This window comes from Podarcis filfolensis (assembly GCF_964270895.1).
Source record: "Podarcis filfolensis genome assembly, chromosome: Z".
NCBI lineage: Eukaryota > Metazoa > Chordata > Lepidosauria > Squamata > Lacertidae > Podarcis > Podarcis filfolensis.
The window spans coordinates 8,191,397-8,209,785 of record NC_139617.1 but is presented as its reverse complement, the minus strand read 5'-3'; positions in this window follow the sequence as shown (position 1 = coordinate 8,209,785).

The window sequence follows — 18,389 nt, the reverse complement described above, 5'->3', positions numbered from 1 at the left end:
TACGTAAATGGAATTGCTGCTGCACTGTCCTTATTTGTTTTACAGAGATCCACCCTCTGTCTTGGTTTCATGCTTCAGACTTTGCAGCCAATGAACCGTCTCCCTGCCTGAAGGAGATGCGCTCAGGGCATATCCTCAAAACAACCTTGTGAGGTTGGTTAGAGTAAGCTAAAGTATAGAAAGGATTTGCTGAAACAATGACTGAATCAGAATACAGGAAGAGGGAGGTGTGAGGAAGTCGGGGAAATAGGCAGATGAAAGATAGGATATGGAATGACTGATTTGTTTTTAACTATTTTTATTTTTCTGTATTTTGTATCTTTTTGTCTTCTTTTTGTCTTTTTTTCTCCCCCCCTTTTTTCTTTTTCATATTTTTGTATTTCCTCTGAAATTTTAATAAATATTATTACAAAAAAAGAGAGTAAGACCTATGTAGGGTAGCTATATATGCACTAGCAGTGAGAAAGATAACAGCCTGCTTTAAACAACAACAACAACAACAACAACAACAACAACAACAACAACAACAACAACACCCCATTACGCTATTGATTGTCAAGGGATATTTTTTTAAAATCTAAATGATTCTTGGGAATTTATAGCGTGAGGTTTTGATAATTTGCAGTTCTGAAAACATATAGAATTATAGAACTGTAGAGTTGGATGGGACCACAAGGGTCATCTAGCCCAACCCCTGCAATGCAGGAATCTTTTGCCCAACATGGGGCTCAAACCCATGACCCTGTGCTTAAGAGTCTCATGCTCTACCAACCGAGTTACAATATATAGGTTAAACTTGGTTTGTCTTATTTGCTTTTTGTGATTAATAAAAATCTGGTTTAGGCTAAGAGAAAGTAACAGTACAGTGGTACCTCAGGTTAAGTACTTAATTCGTTCCGGAGGTCCATTCTTAACCTGAAACTGTTCTTAACCTGAAGCACCACTTTAGCTAATGGGGCCTCCTGCTGCTGCCGCGCCACCGGAGCACGATTTCTGTTCTCATCCTGAAGCAAAGTTCTTAACCCGAGGTACTATTTCTGGGTTAGCAGAGTCTGTAACCTGAAGCGTATGTAACCTGAAGCATATGTAACCCGAGGTTCCACTGTATTTGGAACCCATGTCTTACTCCCTCTCCATATTTAATACATGCTGTTGGTTGCCGCTTTGATTTCAGGTGTCCTAGGGTTTCCATAAACCATCTGGCAACTGTGCTGACTTCTGCTTCTTCCTCCTGGTAGTTTACACAGCAGAGTTTTGCAGGCAGAATCACAGGGTCAGAGTGAGAAAGCCAACTAATGAAAAAGAAATGCGCAGATCTTGCACCTATGTTTTTATAAAAATCCTGATCTGCTTATGAGTCACTCTGTACTGTTGCCACTTTGATGTGTTTCAGGTGCCAAGCCGCTTTGTATAAAATGAAGTTCTGTGTTCACTCATTCACCATAATAGGGAATCTAAAACAGTCCCCCCCCCCACTTTTGGCCAAAGTGGATGGAATTTGCCGGCACAGGAGCCTCTCCAGAGTGGACTGAGCCTGACAAATTGCAGACAAATAGACCCAGTGTTTTGTTTTGTTTTTAATTGGGGAAGTAAAAGGGATTTACTTTTCTCTATTTTCTCTTCAGTGCGCTGCAGGCAGCATTTTGGACAGCCTCACTCTGATGGACACAGAGAAGCACAGAGATATGCAGTAAACACAGTACAGAAACACAGCAATCTGACTCAGGAAGTGGTATGCATTTACTGTCATCGTGATTTCTACCTGGGAGACACCCTCACAAACCACAAACAATCTGTTTACCTTGTTATGTGACCCACACACATATCCAGTAGGAACTCCTATTTTTTTTACTTTGGGTGGTAGCTGATGCCAATCCTACTCAGAGTAGACTCACTTAAATTAACAGACATGATTAACTCATGTGCATTAATTTCAGTAGGTCTACCCCGAGTAGTACTAACGTGGGCTGCAGTCTTTTGTCATGTCTCCCACAACATGGGATGTGCTTGTAAACCACTTCACCAGGAGTAGAAGGATTTTCAAGTTCTGGAGCACCGCTGCTGCAGCATGTTCATTAATTTGAACTTCCTCTACTTCTTCTTGTTTCCCCAGAAAGAAATAATTTTTAAAAACGTGGTCAGGAAGGATGGGAGTTTGAGCATGGCAGCGTTCCAGCTCTGCCTGCGCCATGGTAAGCAATGTATTCTTCAGGTCAAGATGGTCTGCAATAACAAACAAGGCAGCACAGTGAGAGCAATAAAAGCAGACGGCTTGGAGAGAGAGAGAGCAGGAGAGGGAGAGAAATGCAAACCAAGTGTCATAAAATAAATGAGATGCCGCCATTGACCCTCTTCCCCAGGACGGCTTCGCAACAGCTGGAGCGCAAGGCATACGTCTGCATCAGCGGGATTTGCTACCTGTCTGGCAGGTTAGGAACAGCTACACTGGAGACTCTTGAGTTAAGCAGGAGGCAAAGCCAAAGGCAAAGGCAAAAAAAAAGAGTAGAGTCAACAAACAGGCTTCAGTTAATAAAAAAGCAGCGTGTGAGTGAGATGAGCTCCAATCTCTGCTTTCTAAAATCACAGTAGCTCTTCTATTCTTTCCTGTGTAAAACAAAAAACAAAACAAAAAACCCAACGTCCAAGATTGATTCCCCTGCCCCTTTGAGCTTGCTTTTAAATAAAATAAATAAATTATTGTTCTTCTAACAGAGGGATCTTGGATGTGGCAGGGGATGCTGCTGCTGCTTTTAGAGTTCTGGGACATTTTTACAGCTTGCAAGCTGTAGTTAGGGTTTTATTATATGCCTGCTGTTCATCCTGGCACGACTTACACGAAAAATGCAGCTGCAGCTCCTTTTTTCATAAATAAATAAATAAATAAATAAATAAATAAATAATCTCTTTCCGTGTGGGATAGGCAGAGTGTTTTAAATCAATAGCGCTTGTTCGTGTGGACCTTGCAGTGTAAACTCGCCACACAAGCCTGCACTCGTTAAAGAGCAGAAGAAGATTGGATTGGATTAAGAGTGCAATCCTATGCTTGGATCCATAGAGTTGGAAGGCACCTCCAAAAGTTGTCTAGTTGAACCTTCTTGTCAGGGCAGAAAATCCAGGACTCCAGCATGGTCTCTTCCATTGTCATGGCTCATATTGTCAGAATGGGGAAATGGGTTTAACTGAGTGACCTGAATTTGCCAGCATGTGTTTAAATTCCATCCAAAAACAGCAACAGTCTGGAAGTGACCTTTGTCTAAAAAAACCTTTCATTGTAATTTGAACCCATTGCTTGGGGTCCTACCCTCTGGAGCAACAGAAAACAGTTTCGTTCCATTGTCTATGCGGCAGCCCTTCAGATATTTGAAGACGATGGCTGTCATATTGCCTTTTAGCAGTCACTTCTCTAGGCTAAACATACGCAGCTCTTTCAACCTTTCCACTTGGACTTAAGACTCCAGAGCCCTTGCAGGCAGAATCCGCGACCAGGGAGAAGAGTCGGCAGAAGAAGACTGGAAGAAATTTAAGGACTATTTACAGAAATATTGCAAAATTAATGAAATTTGAAAGATGCTGGATTGAATTCATGTGGTCTCTAGCTGTTATGATAAAAAGAAATGGGATAAATATTGTTTAAGTTATAAAATTTAAAAAAGCTGATTGGAAAATAAGGTGTTAGTTAAAAGGAATGTTAAGAGATTAGGATTTGCTGGATAATCATTTTGAACTAGAAAACAAGAAGGGGAGGTATGAGGAAGTCAAAGAAACATGTTATTGAAAAACTGATATTGAAATTGATTTGTTTTTAATATTTTTCTTTTTCTTTTTTTATTGTTTGTATAAAATTGGAAAACTGAATAAATATTTATATATATAAAAAAAAGACTCCAGAGCCCTTGCCATCTTTGTTGTCCGCCTCTGAACATGTTCTAGTTTGTCAGTATCTTAAACTGCAATGTCAAGAACTGGACATGATACACTAGGATAATTCTATCCACAGCAGACCAGAGTGGTAATGTTACTTCTTGTGATCTGGCCACCCTGCTTCCAATGATGCAACCTAGAATCACATTTTAGAGGTTGCACTATGCTGCTGAGGCATGCTTAATTCGTGTCCTTCTACTGCAACCACGGGGACATGGGTGGCACTGTGGGTAAAACCTCAGTGCCTAGGATTTGCCGATTGTATGGTCGGCGGTTCGAATCCCCGTGGCGGGGTGAGCTCCCGTCTTTCAGTCCCAGCTCCTGCCCACCTAGCAGTTTGAAAGCACCCCCAAGTGCAAGTAGATAAATAGGTACCGCTTTATAGCGGGAAGGTAAACGGCGTTTCCGTGTGCTGCTCTGGTGCCGGCTCGCCATAGCAGCTTCGTCACGCTGGCCACGTGACCCAGAAGTGTCTCCGGACAGCGCTGGCCCCCGGCCTCTTAAGTGAGATGGGCGCGCAACCCCAGAGTCGGACACGACTGGCCCGTATGGGCAGGGGTACCTTTACCTTTACCTTTACTGAAACCACTGGATCCTTTTCACTGGGATATACTCCTAGTGAGTGAACATTGGATTGCAGCCTAAAGATTCACCTAGTCCTGCAGTCTGTTTCCCACAGTGGCTAATTTAAATTCTGTAGTGGTGGCACACAAGGGTGCTGGGAGGTCTTATGAGACCCTCTATTTCCCCTCAAAGAGCTGCAATCTCCAGAGGTCCCTGTGATGAGCAACTGATCATTAAACCATTCTGGGAAGGGGAATAGATGTCTCCTAACACCCTTAGCAAATTACAGCTCCCATAATTTTTTTGGGGAAGCCATGACTGCTTTAAGTGGTATCATAAATGTGTGGTGTGAATGCGGCCTTGGAAAGGTGGCCTTCAGCCTTAATGAAAGACTTGTGCTCCTTCCATTCTCCAGTCTGAGAGAAAGAGAGAAAAGCTTGCTCCAAGCCCTTTGAAACACAGAGCCAGCATCTCTTTCTCTTTGCTCCCTTCATCTTCTTTCATATCCGGCTTCTCTGCTCTCTGGGCTCGCCTCTGATGCTGCCCTCATTATGAAGGTGCTTTCTCTTCAGCCACTGTGAAGCAGGGCCATCTCTTCTCCACATGCTTTCACTCTGCCAAAGATGCTCTCCTCCTTGTTGGTCTCGGCCACAGGAGTGGTAGCCGATTCTGGGCAGCGCTTTTTCTCCACAGCAGATTGGCTAATTAAAATAGGAGTATTTAATCACATAGTGGCAAGGCTTGTTTTGATATCTGCAGGCTAGTCTTCTCTCTCGACTGGAGAGAATGTCAGCTCTGGGAGAATATGAAACAAATAAATACATAGTTCTGGAACAGACGATGGGCAGTGCACCGTCCACTGGGAACAACTTCTTAGGCGAAGCCCTGTGGAAAATCTGGAATCCGCAGTCTGTAGAGTGTCTCCTTATAACCTCTATCTGATCCATTAAAAAGCACTTTCCAACATTTATTTATTATGTTTTCATCCTGTCCTCTCTGCAGAGCACTCAGAGCAGCAGGCATTGTGTTTTCCCTTTTATCCACACATCACAGTGCAAGAAGAGTCCTGTTAGGTCAGCCCAATGTCCCATCTAGTCCAGCATTCTGTTTTCATAGGGGTCAACAAGATGCCTGTAGAAAACCTGCAAACAGGACCCGAGCACAACATTCTGGGCATGCAGGACTGGCTCATAAGTGTGGAATAAGCGGTGGCATTGCCAATTCCTTTGTGGGGCTCTCTCTGCATTCCAGGGATTACCTACTCCTCCACTCTGGATGAATTCCATGTATTTCATTCCCTGCACTTTAAAATTAGTTTGATCTTCTGCCAAGGGAATTGCTTCCCCTCGCTCGAGTCCTCTTGAATATTCCACAGCAAGACGGATGTGATCCTGTGCGCAGGGGGAGCCTTCATTACAAGGAGCTGTGGGAGACGCGTGCCTTTGCCTTTGCCGCCTCCATTGGAACCTTGTTTCAGAAACGTAATCAAGGGCAGGGATGAGGAAGACAAACAGATTAGCTGATTGAACTGGATGGTCTAATCATTTTCTCATCACTGGCTTTCGTTCCTCTTTGCTATAATAGGATTAGCGTGTGTTCAGGCTATTGATCATTGCGGAAGTTTGGTCAGGAGGAAAGCCTGTGATGGTTTTTTGTTTAAAATGCCTCCTGAATAGGCTGCCGCTTCCATCTTCTGTACGATCTGGAGCGTCCCATCTTCAGTTTGCCACCACCGGTTAGAAAACAGGGTGGGGAGGTGGGGGAGGAACCTGTGGCCCCCCAGATGTGCTTGGGTCCCAACTCTCATCAGTCCCATTCAGTGTAGCCAATGGCCAAGGGTGATGGGATTTGCAGCCCAACCACACCCCATTGCTGCGCTAAACAAACCTTAAGTAGTAGCAAGGCTAGAAAAATTGTCTTGGAGAGTGGAAGGCGATCATAGTAGACAGTCCAGTAGCCAAAGGCCTTAGGTTGAGTCAGTCTATTGGGCCACCCAGCTCAGAACTGTCTACTCTGGGGGCTTGTCAACATGGTGTGCTTCCACTCCTATGATGAGCAGGGTCTTATCTTCCTCTTCAAGCCATACTACTTGAGACCCATTTTTAAACAAAAGGCAAGAGGTACTTCCAATGAAACATGCCAGTGCTCAAGATTCTAGCCAGCCAGTGAGCCAAGTCCTTTCCCAAGAAACTCCATTCCGTCCATCTCTTTCCACCCAGCTTCCTATCAATCCCAATAACAGCCAGTCAACGTTCTGCTGCCACTGAGCATGCTCCAGTTGTTTAGGAGTCTCCCAGGTCTGTCACACGACTGGGTGGTGCCATTTCGGCTGCATAAGTAATGGCACCTACTCCCTGAACATCAGGGGGGAAAATGGGAAAGATGCCAGGAATTGAACCTGGGACATTTAACATGCAGAGCAGATGCCCCCAAGATTGAGCTCTGTGGGTTCTTATAGCATCCTATGGGCTTTTTCAGACTTGCAGTGCAAAATCAGTTGCAAAACCAGACCTGCTTTTAATTTTTAAAAGTTGTCTCTTTCTTCTTCTCTTTCTCCCTCTACTTTTCCCCTCCTGCCCTGCTCTCAGTAGCCTCCATCAGGCTGTAAGCCCTGGACTTAAAAAGTTCCATGTTGCAGCTAGTGGCCTTGGATGTGTACAACCAGGGGCGGGTTTTGGGCTGAGCGAGTGGTGCGCACCCACTGGGCTCTGAGCTGGGAGGGTGCCCTCTTTCGGCCTTGATTAGGGGACACCCAAGTCCACCACTGTGTAAAACCACCCTCTATGCTCATCAAAAGATGTATCTCATCTGTTCAACTGATGGAATGTGCACAAGCAGGCTTCACCACAGAATAACACTTATTTATTAAATTAATCATTCGTTTCATTAGGTTTTATATGCTTTTATAGTGTTTTTAAATTGATTTTAGGCTGTATTTTTTCTTTTAATCTATATTTTTTATTGTACATAGCATACGCCACATAGATATTTTAAAAATATCAGGTGGTTTAGAAGTGCTTTGAAATGAATAAACAAGCAAAATAAAGTGGAATATAGTTTAATTGTGACTCCATATATAGGAGCAGCCTACCATTGAACCCCTGGATGCTGAGGAAAAACAGTCGCCTATTGTGAGGTACTAGGCAGGAATGTGGCTGTTTGCTGCTGGAAACAGAACTCTGGGCTGATGGTGATATTCCCATCACTTAAGTCATATTCATTTCTATGTCCCTTTCCTGCAAATAACATACCCAGAGTAGGGGGCATAGCTAAAGACAAAGCCGTGAATGTTCCATAACAACACGCCACGTTTATTACACAATAAATAATAAAAAGTAACAAAATCACAAATCTGCAATTGGCCACAAAGCTCACTGGGTGACATTGAGCCAGCTGCTTCTTCTCAGCCTAATCTACCTCACAGGGTTGTTGTGGGGATTGAATGAGGAAGGGGGGGGGAGAACCATGTACACCACCTTGACCTCCTTGGAGAAAAAGCCTGGGATATAAATGCAATAAATGACTAATGATAAATAAATTGAAAATTGAAAATAATTAAACTAACAGAATCTACATGCACATCCTGTACAGTTCATTGAGGGTGCTGGGGATTCGTAGCTGTGTGAAGGCAGAACTACAGTTCCCAACATTCTCTGAGGGAATCTATGTGCTCTAAACGTATGGGCTGGATGTGAAGGAGAGTCAAGGGCTAACATCAGTTCCTTACAACTGCCGTTTCCCATGCTGGGCCTATGAAAGTGTTTCCGGGTAGCTGGTGAAACCCCTGCAAAGTACAGTGGTACTTCGGGTTACATACGCTTCAGGTTACAGACTCCGCGAACCCAGAAATAGTACCTTGGGTTAAGAACTTTGCTTCAGGATGAGAACAGAAATCACGTGGTGGCAGCGCGGCGGCAGCGGGAGGCCCCATTAGCTAAAGTGGTACCTCAGGTTAAGAACAGTTTCAGGTTAAGAACGGATCTCCAGAACGAATTAAGTTCTTAACCCTAGGTACCACTGTAGTTCAGGCGTTGAAGAGGAAAATGTTGCAGCACATGGCCTTGCCCACTAGAGGTCTCTAAGACAACAGAAAACACCTAGCACATCACCGCTCCCAAACCAGCGAATATTTGCCTCATTAATGCCCTTCAGCTTTATTTGACAGTCAGTAGGAAGAAGACTAGCCTTGTCTACTGTCACATTCATTCACAGAACGTATTGCCTGATTTGCCAGAGGTATGATGCAAAGGGAGTCTGAATTTGTACGATTACAAATTCAGCTTCGTTGCAGAATCCCAGAAGGAACAGCGCCCACAGAAGCAAAACACCCAGCACTTCAGCTGTGCTGTGAAAAAGAACTGTGATTTAATTCAATTCCAACACATACATCATTTTTCTATGGAGGGTCGTAACGACAGCAAATCAGAACATCCAAATTTTAAAGTCAGCCTTATTTTTTAATTATTTAAGAGCCGAACTATGCATTATGACAGAAACCTGTGCAGTTTACCTCGAGGTGTTTCTCCAGATAGGTCTTTATTGTGGGATTAGTGCTTCTCAGGCATGCAAGATTTTTCTTGTGGCATTACAAGAACAGTTTGGCATCAAAATGCCAGCCCATAATTACACTCCCCTAACCCTTTCCAGGGAAAGTCCAATCAGTTTAGCAACCACCACCACCTGTTACCAATGACTCATTTTGCAAACTAGGAACTCAGTTACATTCATAAAGTGCTTTACATGTGTTATAACACTTTGACACCAGATGGCGCTGTGGGGTCCCGTCTTTTGCCAATGGGTTTTCCCTGTGTGAAGTTTACAACGTGTTTAACTGAATTGCTTCTTTGATGTGTCTAGATCAGGGGTCAGCAAACTTTTTCAGCAGGGGCCCAGTCCACTGACCCTCAGACCCTGTGGGGGACTGGGCTATATTTTGAAAAAAATATATATTAAATTACTATGCCCCACAAATAACCCAGAAATGTATTTTAAATAAAAGCACACATTCTACTCACATAAAAACACGCTGATTCTAGGACCATCTGTGGGCCAGATCCAGCCCCCGGGCCTTACTTTGCCTACCCATGAGCTAGATCAGGGGTCAGCAAGGCTTACCGGGCATGAGCCGGATCACTCCCGCAGAGATCCTCTGTGGGCCGGACCAGCGCAGTGTGATTTCTGGCGTCTGGGCATGTGCAGAAGCGATTTCCAGTGCTGTGCAAGTGAGTCTCCATGCTGTGCTGCGCCAGTTTAGTGCAGCGCGCGGGGACTCACCAAATAGGTGGTTCGGTTTGGGGGCGGCTCGTGGGCCGGTTAATGGCCTCCGTGGGCTGCTTCTGGCCCATGAGCCACAGGTTGGGGACCCCTGGTCTAGATCCAGCCTAGGCCGCCGTCTGGAAGTACTTCTGCCTCTGAAGATTTGCAAATAGAAGCCAACATTTAGAGCAGGGTTGGAGTGGGGAGGGGGTTGGGGTAGGTCTCTGCTGTGGATTTATGTGGTGCATAAATTAATTAATGGTTATCACTTTCATTTTGTGTGTTGTGCATTTTTTTTAAAAAAGGATACATTCAGATGACATTTTATTTCGACGCTCCAATGTTGATGTCTGCATCTTGTATTGTGGTAGTGGCCCAAAGGGCCATAATGAATGTGATGATGTGAATCCCTATAAATCCTTGAATGTGCTTCTAATAGAGAAGTTATAGTAACCTGCTGCTTTAAGAAACTGATGATTTTGCAAGATGCCGCCCCCCACTGAGACAGAAGGACAGCCAATACCTAAATCACGAAGATATAGCTCATAACTTAGAACGTAAGTTCATACACATAACACAGGTTCCCAACATGCATATTAACACAATGTAACAGATCACAGTGAGAATCAAAGTTTAGTTAGCAATGCTTATTGCGCATGTGTAGTAAACATGAAATGAGGTAATGATGTACAAGATTGGTGAAAATTGAAATCCTTTGTTTGAAATGTTATGAATACCACCGCCCTGACCCTTGGGCGGGGTTGCAGTTTTGCGAAAAGATTTGACTGTAATCTATTGCTTTGCAATAAACAACAACAGATTCCTAACTCCTCTTGTCTCTGAGTTTTATTGGTGTAACTCAGAAGATAAGCCATTTTTGGCTTACAACAGTATGATCTTTCACATGACACAAATGCCATCTAGCATAAGTTTAGTGTTCACTTTCATGTTAATTGTCTCCGGGGGGGGGGGGGGGTGGGAATCTGTTCACAGCTAACTAACAGGAGTTTGGTGCTGTAATTTGACATGGCAAAATCTAGAGTGATCTCCTGGCATATGATTATTTCCAGCCATTCAAAACTTAGTGTAATATACAATGTAAACAGAATGTTAGAAGTCAGGAGAAAACGCTAACACTGAAACCAGGAAAACGAATGCAATAAACCCCACATCTGATTGCAGCTCTAGGGCTTAACCACACTTCTTCTTGTCCCACTGCTTCTCCCCACGCCCCCGCCCTTTAAGGCTCAGCTGGAGCGAACAGCAATTGGGTTTTCTGCAGACTGCCGCTTGTTCCGATTTAGAGCTAAAGAGTGGGGAAAGGGGCTAGACACAAGGAAAGCAGCTCAGACCCATGCCTAGAAAGTGTGGGTCAAGGGGAAAATTGCTCAGATTTGTGCTTTCCAGGTATGGGACAAGCAGAAGGGTGTACAAACTCTTAGTTTCTTTCATTTATATCCCACTTTTATCCATCATGGAATCCAATCCATGACTGAATCCAAGGTGTCAGTCACCCATCTGGGCACTGACCGCACTGAGACCTGGGCTGGATCTACACCGACCTATTTAACGTTGTTAGAATGATATTAGATATGTCGTTCTAAGATGTCACAGGGCAGACTTGTAAATAAAAACATTTTTAATCCCCCCCCTCAGTCAAAGCACTGCTCTCCCTGCTGCTGGTTGCTCTGCAGCGCCCTCTGGTGTCACATTTTAATAACACATTATGAACATTAAAAGTAGGATGTCATGAGTCCATGTATAGTACGTTATCAAAACCATTCCTTAACGTTTCCTTAACGTTAAAAAGTGTAGATCTGTCCCAGCTTAGATTCAGCAGGGCAGCAACCTTCAGACCATCCCCTTTGCACTCATATGTTTCCCCTAATGGGATAGATTACAGCTTGTAGTTGGAGTTTGAAGCTGTGCTGGGTCAAACCCACTGCAAGGACAACAACACACACCAGGCAATAATACTCATTTTAAAATAAAAGTTGGCACAGGACTTGAAGCTAAGCACTTGCAAATCCATTATTGAGAAAGCAGGCTTACCTTTGTTAGAATTACAAACAGAAGCACTTGGTAAGGAAAGACACAAAAGAGGTTTATTACTGGAAATAAATCCTTGGGTGGGAAAGAGTTTTCTAATTCTGGCTAACTAACTAGCTAGCTGCGGGGGACGTGGGTGGCGCTGTGGGTTAAACCACAGAGCTTAGGACTTGCCGATCAGAAAGTCGGCAGTTCGAATCCCCGTGATGGGGTGAGCTCCCGTTGCTCAGTCCCTGCTCCTGCCAACCTAGCAGTTCGAAAGCACGTCAAAGTGCAAGTAGATAAATAGGTACCACTCCAGCGGGAAGGTAAACGGCGTTTCCGTGCGCTGCTCTGGTTCGCCAGAAGCGGCTTAGTCATGCTGGCCACACGACCCAGAAGCTGTATGCCGGCTCCCTCAGACAGTAAAGCGAGATGAGCGCCGCAACCCCAGAGTCGTCCGCAACTGGATCTAATGGTCAGGGGTCCCTTTACATTTACCTTTTAACTAGCTGGGGAGACAAAGAGATCCAAAGGGTGACCTCTCTCAAGAGGGCCCAAAGGAGAAGTGTTAAGGGAAATGGTAGTGAGAGCTTGCAACCTCTGCGTATCAAAGCAAAGGTCAGCACAGGCAAAGAGCAGTGAGCAGCTTTCAGAAAGCTGAATTGCATCCTGCACTTCCAACAAAAACACACACACGTAGAAACTGCCTGCAACAAAATATGCACTGGAGGACTCCTGTATGGTGTTCCAGCTAGCCAGTTAGCCAGGCCCTCTTTAAGACATTCCATTCCACCCTATCCCCCCTTTCCTGTTCTTTCCCCCAAGAGTTGGTGGGTATTCTGTGATAAATAAGTATGAGTATGGGATATTTTCTTGATTTTTCATGCTCTCTCTGTTTTCCCCCCATCCAGTCTTCTTTCCAAGCCACCTAAGTTGGGGGCCACCATTGCCTCATGAGGGAGGGAATTCCATAGTTTAACTATGTGCCGCATGAAGAAGGACTTTCTTTTATTGATCTTCCAACATGGAGCTTCATTGGCTGTCCATTAGTTCCATGCACAGCTTTATGGACATCTATCATGTCACTGGGATGCGGGTGGCGCTGTGGGTTAAACCACAGAGCCTAGGACTTGCCAATCAGAAGGTCGGCAGTTCGAATCCCCGCGACAGAGTGAACACCTGTTGCTCCGTCCCAGCTCCTGCCAACCTAGCAGTTTGAAAGCAGCACGTCAAAGTGCAAGTAGATAAATAGGTACCGCTCCGGCGGGAAGGTAAAGGGCATTTCCGTGCGCTGCTCTGGTTCACCAGAAGCGGTTTAGTCATGCTGGCCACATGACCCGGAAGCTGTACGCTGGCTCCCTCGGCCAATAGAGCGAGATGAGCGCCGCAACCCCAGAGTCGTCCGCGACTGGACCTAATGGTCAGTGGTCCCTTTACCTTTACCTATCACGTCACCTGCCAAGGCATCTTTCCCCTAAACTAAAAATAAGCCAGGTGCCACTTGCCAAGAGTCAAAAGGAACTTGTCTGTTCAACTCTTGGCCATCTTTGGAATCTCCATGTAGAGAGACAGCATGCCACAAAATAATAGCTTCTGGGGAGCAAGCGGGGAAGGAGGTTATTGTTCTCCATGCCCTGCTGGTGGACTCGTGGGTCACTGTGGGGAGTGGGATGGTCTTTGGCCTGATACAAGTAGACTCTTTATTCCTGTGTTCTCCCTCTCCTCTTGCCTCCCTGCCTTTTTGCTGGCATCAAGGCTTCAGCCAACAAGTAACTCTGCAGTTTTGCACAGCCTTCACGATTCATTCTACTCATGGCATTTGGCAGGAGGTCTGCTGGCAGAACGCAAATTATTTGGTTCAGAATGAACTCCTGTAGCCAGAACATTTGTAGCTGCGCAGCTTAATTTGTACACTGTGGGAAATGGAGAACTGTTAACACAGTGCATAATAACAAAAACAACAATAACCAGTAAACAAAAACCCAGATCAAAGCAAAAGAAAAGATAAATGACCCAACTCAAGTAATCTAATGCATTTAAATTTTTGAATTATTTCAACAATTTAAGCAGAATGTTTTAATAGTCCTTTTAAAGCAGGAGAATCTCAGGCCTTAGGAGTGACTGTGGCCCTCCAGAGCTCCTTACCCGGCCCCTGGAATTCTCCCCAGGCCTCACCACTCACCAGCTCTGCTCTGCACTGCAGGTGGTTTCTTTTGCCAATCTGGAACGCATCTTTGAACTCTGATAATGCCCCTTGCGCCCCTAGATGGAGGATAGAAAGGGGTTGTGTGAATGTGTGTAGACATCAGCCTACTGTACAAAGTTATAATTTACATTCAGCGCTCGTCTTACTTTGCCTTTGGACCTGCCCACTTTCTAGCACATAACTTTCAGAAAGTTGTCCAGAAGTGAATGCAACCTTTGGCCTGAAACAAAGGGCCCCTACAATTTTTTGTCATTCATCCCAGTGTTTGTCATCTGTCCCAGGGCCCTTGTATTCTTTAGCTGGTCTACTTTAACTGGTAGTGGATGTATTTCTTGATGGTAGATGTTCCGCATGTCTTTGCTTATATCTTCATACCTGGGGGATGATCAGATGGGGCCAGCCCTAAACAAAAGGATGCCCCAGGTGAGGAACATCTTCGGCACCCCTTTATTTGTTCAACTTTTTGATGCCTTTACTACTTATGTAACCCATCCTTCAACTTTCATATGCACGATTTGCATGCTTGATTTAATTCCATCATACAAGGTGATAAATTTGCATACGTAGATCTTATTGCAATTGCTCACATTGCATTTTCCCAGAAATAAACAACACATTTGCTGCATCTGTCAATATCACTGCAGAGATGGGCTTGAGTTGTAAACCAGGCCCTTGGCCAAGCGTCCGTCCACCAGAGTCCTCCGGAGAGGAGGCAGTCAGGACTTCCTGGACAAAAGCATGAGCAAGCAGGGGCCTTGTGGTGAGAGCACACGCACACATACAGGTACACTCTCCCCTCTGGTGGCCCAACCAACACAGTCAGCACCCCATTCACACAGCTCTTTTTCATCTCTGTGTGTTGACCGCAGTGGCCACAGTCTGCCCTCAGCCCTCTTCTTACAGATCTCTCAGCTGCCTGCAGGTACATGGATATTATCTTTATTAAATAAATTTACATAGCGCCCTTCATCTAAAGATCACAGGGCAGTTCACAACATAAAAATACAAAATGAAGACATAAAATACACAATAAAACAAAAACAAACCAATAACCCCCCCAACACCACAGAATGTTTAGTTAGCCAAAGGCTATATAGAAACATTTTCTCCTGACACCTAAAGATATGTAACGAAGGTGAGCCTCCCTGGGGAGAGCATCCCACAAATGGGGAGCCACTGCAAAAAAGACCACCCTCCGGATATTTTATGGAGGGGGCATGTGAAGAAGGGCCTCAGATGGAGATCTAAGGGGCTAGTTAGGTTCATATCAAGAGGGGTATTCCAGAATATATTGTGAACTGCAGCCCTCCCTTCAGTACATACACCCACCCCATTTAGGATTCTATGCTTTGTGTGGCCAGTTAAGAGTGTAAGTTTTTATAAACTCAGTAGGACATACTTCTGAGTTATATCATGTAGGATTGGACTGTGTGCCTAACAGTGAGGTTCTTCTATTACACAGAAAAGTGTTTGTCAAGTGGAATAGCTGGAGACTGTGCCTTACTCCTGTTATTAAGCTATCTCTATAGAATGATTTTATTATTGTTTACAGCCTGTGAAAATTGGCACCAGGCCAGCAAGAAGGCAAAGAGGGGAACTCTCCCTGTAATAATTTTCATACATCTGGCATCATTATAAATATTTGATGGTGTAAACAACAAATAGCTCTTTGTGGAAATATTTTTCCTCCCTTTGGCTGTAAGACGACAGCTTTCTCCTTTGCATTTTTATGGGTTTCTTCTTAAAAAATGGCAAGCACAATTTTGTGTACCCGTGTTTCAGGGTTGAATAATGAAATGCTGGAATTAAGATGCTGATAAATAGACCATTTAGGACAGAGAGGGGCCTGTGTTATCTATCAGATCAGAAAGCATTCACACATTTCCCGATCAGTAAAAATTGCTCATTCTTACCAACATTCTGCTAACAAAGAACTTGAGATATGCAACATCACAGTTATGTAATAGCTCTGGAGGCAAGTACTAGAGGAATGACAGTTATTCAAACATCTGTCGTAACTATAGATCACTTCTCATTTTGATGCAAACCTTCCTAATTTGCACTTCCCGAAACCACATGTGAATGAAAATTCAGCCCTCCTTCAAAGGTTGCACTACTCTGAATTTTGTGATACAGTTCAATCTAATGATGTGCACAACAATGTATAATCAATGGGAATCTTGCATTAAATGTATGTTGGTGAAAACAGCACACAAAACTGCATTATAGCAAGGGAAATTGCTTGCAAAATTTGTACATTAGGCAAAATTGCATACCAAAATGGAGAAATGTGCACTAACCGTGTTTTGTGAGGAAACGAGAGGGCCTTCTCAGTGGATGGTCCCGATTTGTGGAGCTCCTTTCCATGGAAGGCTAGGCTGGCCCCTTTTCTGCTTTCCTTTTACTGGCAGGCAAAACGTTTTTCTTCTAACAGGTCTTTGCCCACTGACTAGCTATTGTGGCAGGGTCTTGTGCTACCATTCCCTCCCATTTTCTTTTGTCTGCTTTTAAATAGTTTTAAATGTTTCCAGTGCAGTTTCTATTGGGTTACTTAATTGTTTTCTGGGCTTTTTTTTAAAAAAAATATTTATAGTTGCTGTTTTTCCCCCAGTTGTAGTTTAATTTTTAGTTTGTAGTTCCCCCAATTGTAGTTTAATTTATGCCAGAGGTGTAGCATATGTTATTGCTGCCTGGGGCGAATGCATGGGGTGTGTCCCTAAGGGAGCCCACTGTGCCTTCAGGTCACACCTGACCCAGGAGTGGAGCTGCAGTTGGGTGTGAGGAAAGTTGCCTTGGCATCCTCCTCGAATGGTGCTGCCCAGCTGAGGAGAGGGGCAGCGAATTTGTCACTGACTCTCCTCTCTCTGCGTGATACTGCCCCCCAAAAGTGCTACCTGGGATGGTCTGGTTCCCACCCACCACCCCCACATCCCTAGCTACACTAGATTTATGCTAGAAGTAGCCTTGGGCCATGCACTGGGAGAAAGGCAAAAATATATATAAAATATATAAAATAACAGGCAAATAAACAAATACTGATGAATTTTGTGAGGGAAATCACAAACTGATGTGGAAATGTGGAGAACTGAACTCAGGATAGGAGAAACAGAGAGTGAGAGAGAGAGAGAGAGAGAGAGAAAGAACCCCCAAACTGACAATGTCCCTAATCATTGCATAAATGTACTAACTCGCTCCAGTAGTGATGTATGGAAGTGAGAGCTGGACCATAAAGAAGGCTGATCGCCAAAGAATTGATGCTTTTGAATTATGGTGCTGGAAGAGACTCTTGAGAGTCCCATGGACTGCAAGAAGATCAAACCTATCCATTCTTAAGGAAATCAGCCCTGCGTGCTCACTGGAAAGACAGATCCTGAAGCTGAGGCTCCAATACTTTGGCCACCTCATGAGAAGAGAAGACTCCCTGGAAAAGACCCTTATGTTGGGAAAGATGGAGGGCACAAGGGGAAGGGGACGACAGAGGACGAGATGGTTGGACAGTGTTCTCGAAGCTACAAACATGAGTCTGACCAAACTGCGGGAGGCAGTGGAAGACAGGAGTGCCTGGCGTGCTCTGGTCTATGGAGTCACGAAGAGTCAGACACGACTAAACGACTAAACAACAGCAACAACTAACTCGCTAGTCCAATATTTGTATAAAATAGCACATCTCAATATGCCATCATCGCAAACTAGTTAGAAAATGAGACTGGTTGAATCTATAGCTATCCCCCATGTCTGCAATATGTTTCATTCTGCCCAACACATATGTAAGTTGGGCTAATAAAGACCAATGCCTCATCTGCTGCTGCTTAATTGATTGAACATCTTCCTTTCCTCTATATTCTGGCAACCATGAATGGATGACAAATCAGCTCAGCTGCTTGTCTCAAACCCAGCTCTTCCAAATAGCCCATGATGAGTATTACATTGTCTGATGGAATCCCAACGACAGTGATTCTCATTGTTAGCTCTCTCTTTTTTTTTGCCAGTATTGTTCCAATATGTCTGTTTGAGTATATTAGTCATCGTTCGCTCTGTTTCCATGCCATGAGTGCCGTTGTTTATGTAGTCAAAATTGCACCACCAGTGCATGAGAGGAGGGTAACAGCAGCCTTGAGGGGAAACCAAACTGGGCAAAAGCATAAAAAATATTTCAGTACACAGGAGCATAGGAAGTTGCCTCTTACTGTCCTCTCCCCCATGCTTTTCAACATCTACATGCAGCCTCTGGGAGAGATCATCAGGGAGTTTGGGCTGGGTGTCCATCAATATGCGGATGATACCCAGCTCTACCTCTTTTAAACTGGAACCAGTGAAGGCAGTGAAGGTCCTGTGTGAGTGCCTGGATGTGGTTGGAGGATGGATGGCGGCTAATGGATTGAGGGTGAATCCTGACAAGATAGAAGTACTG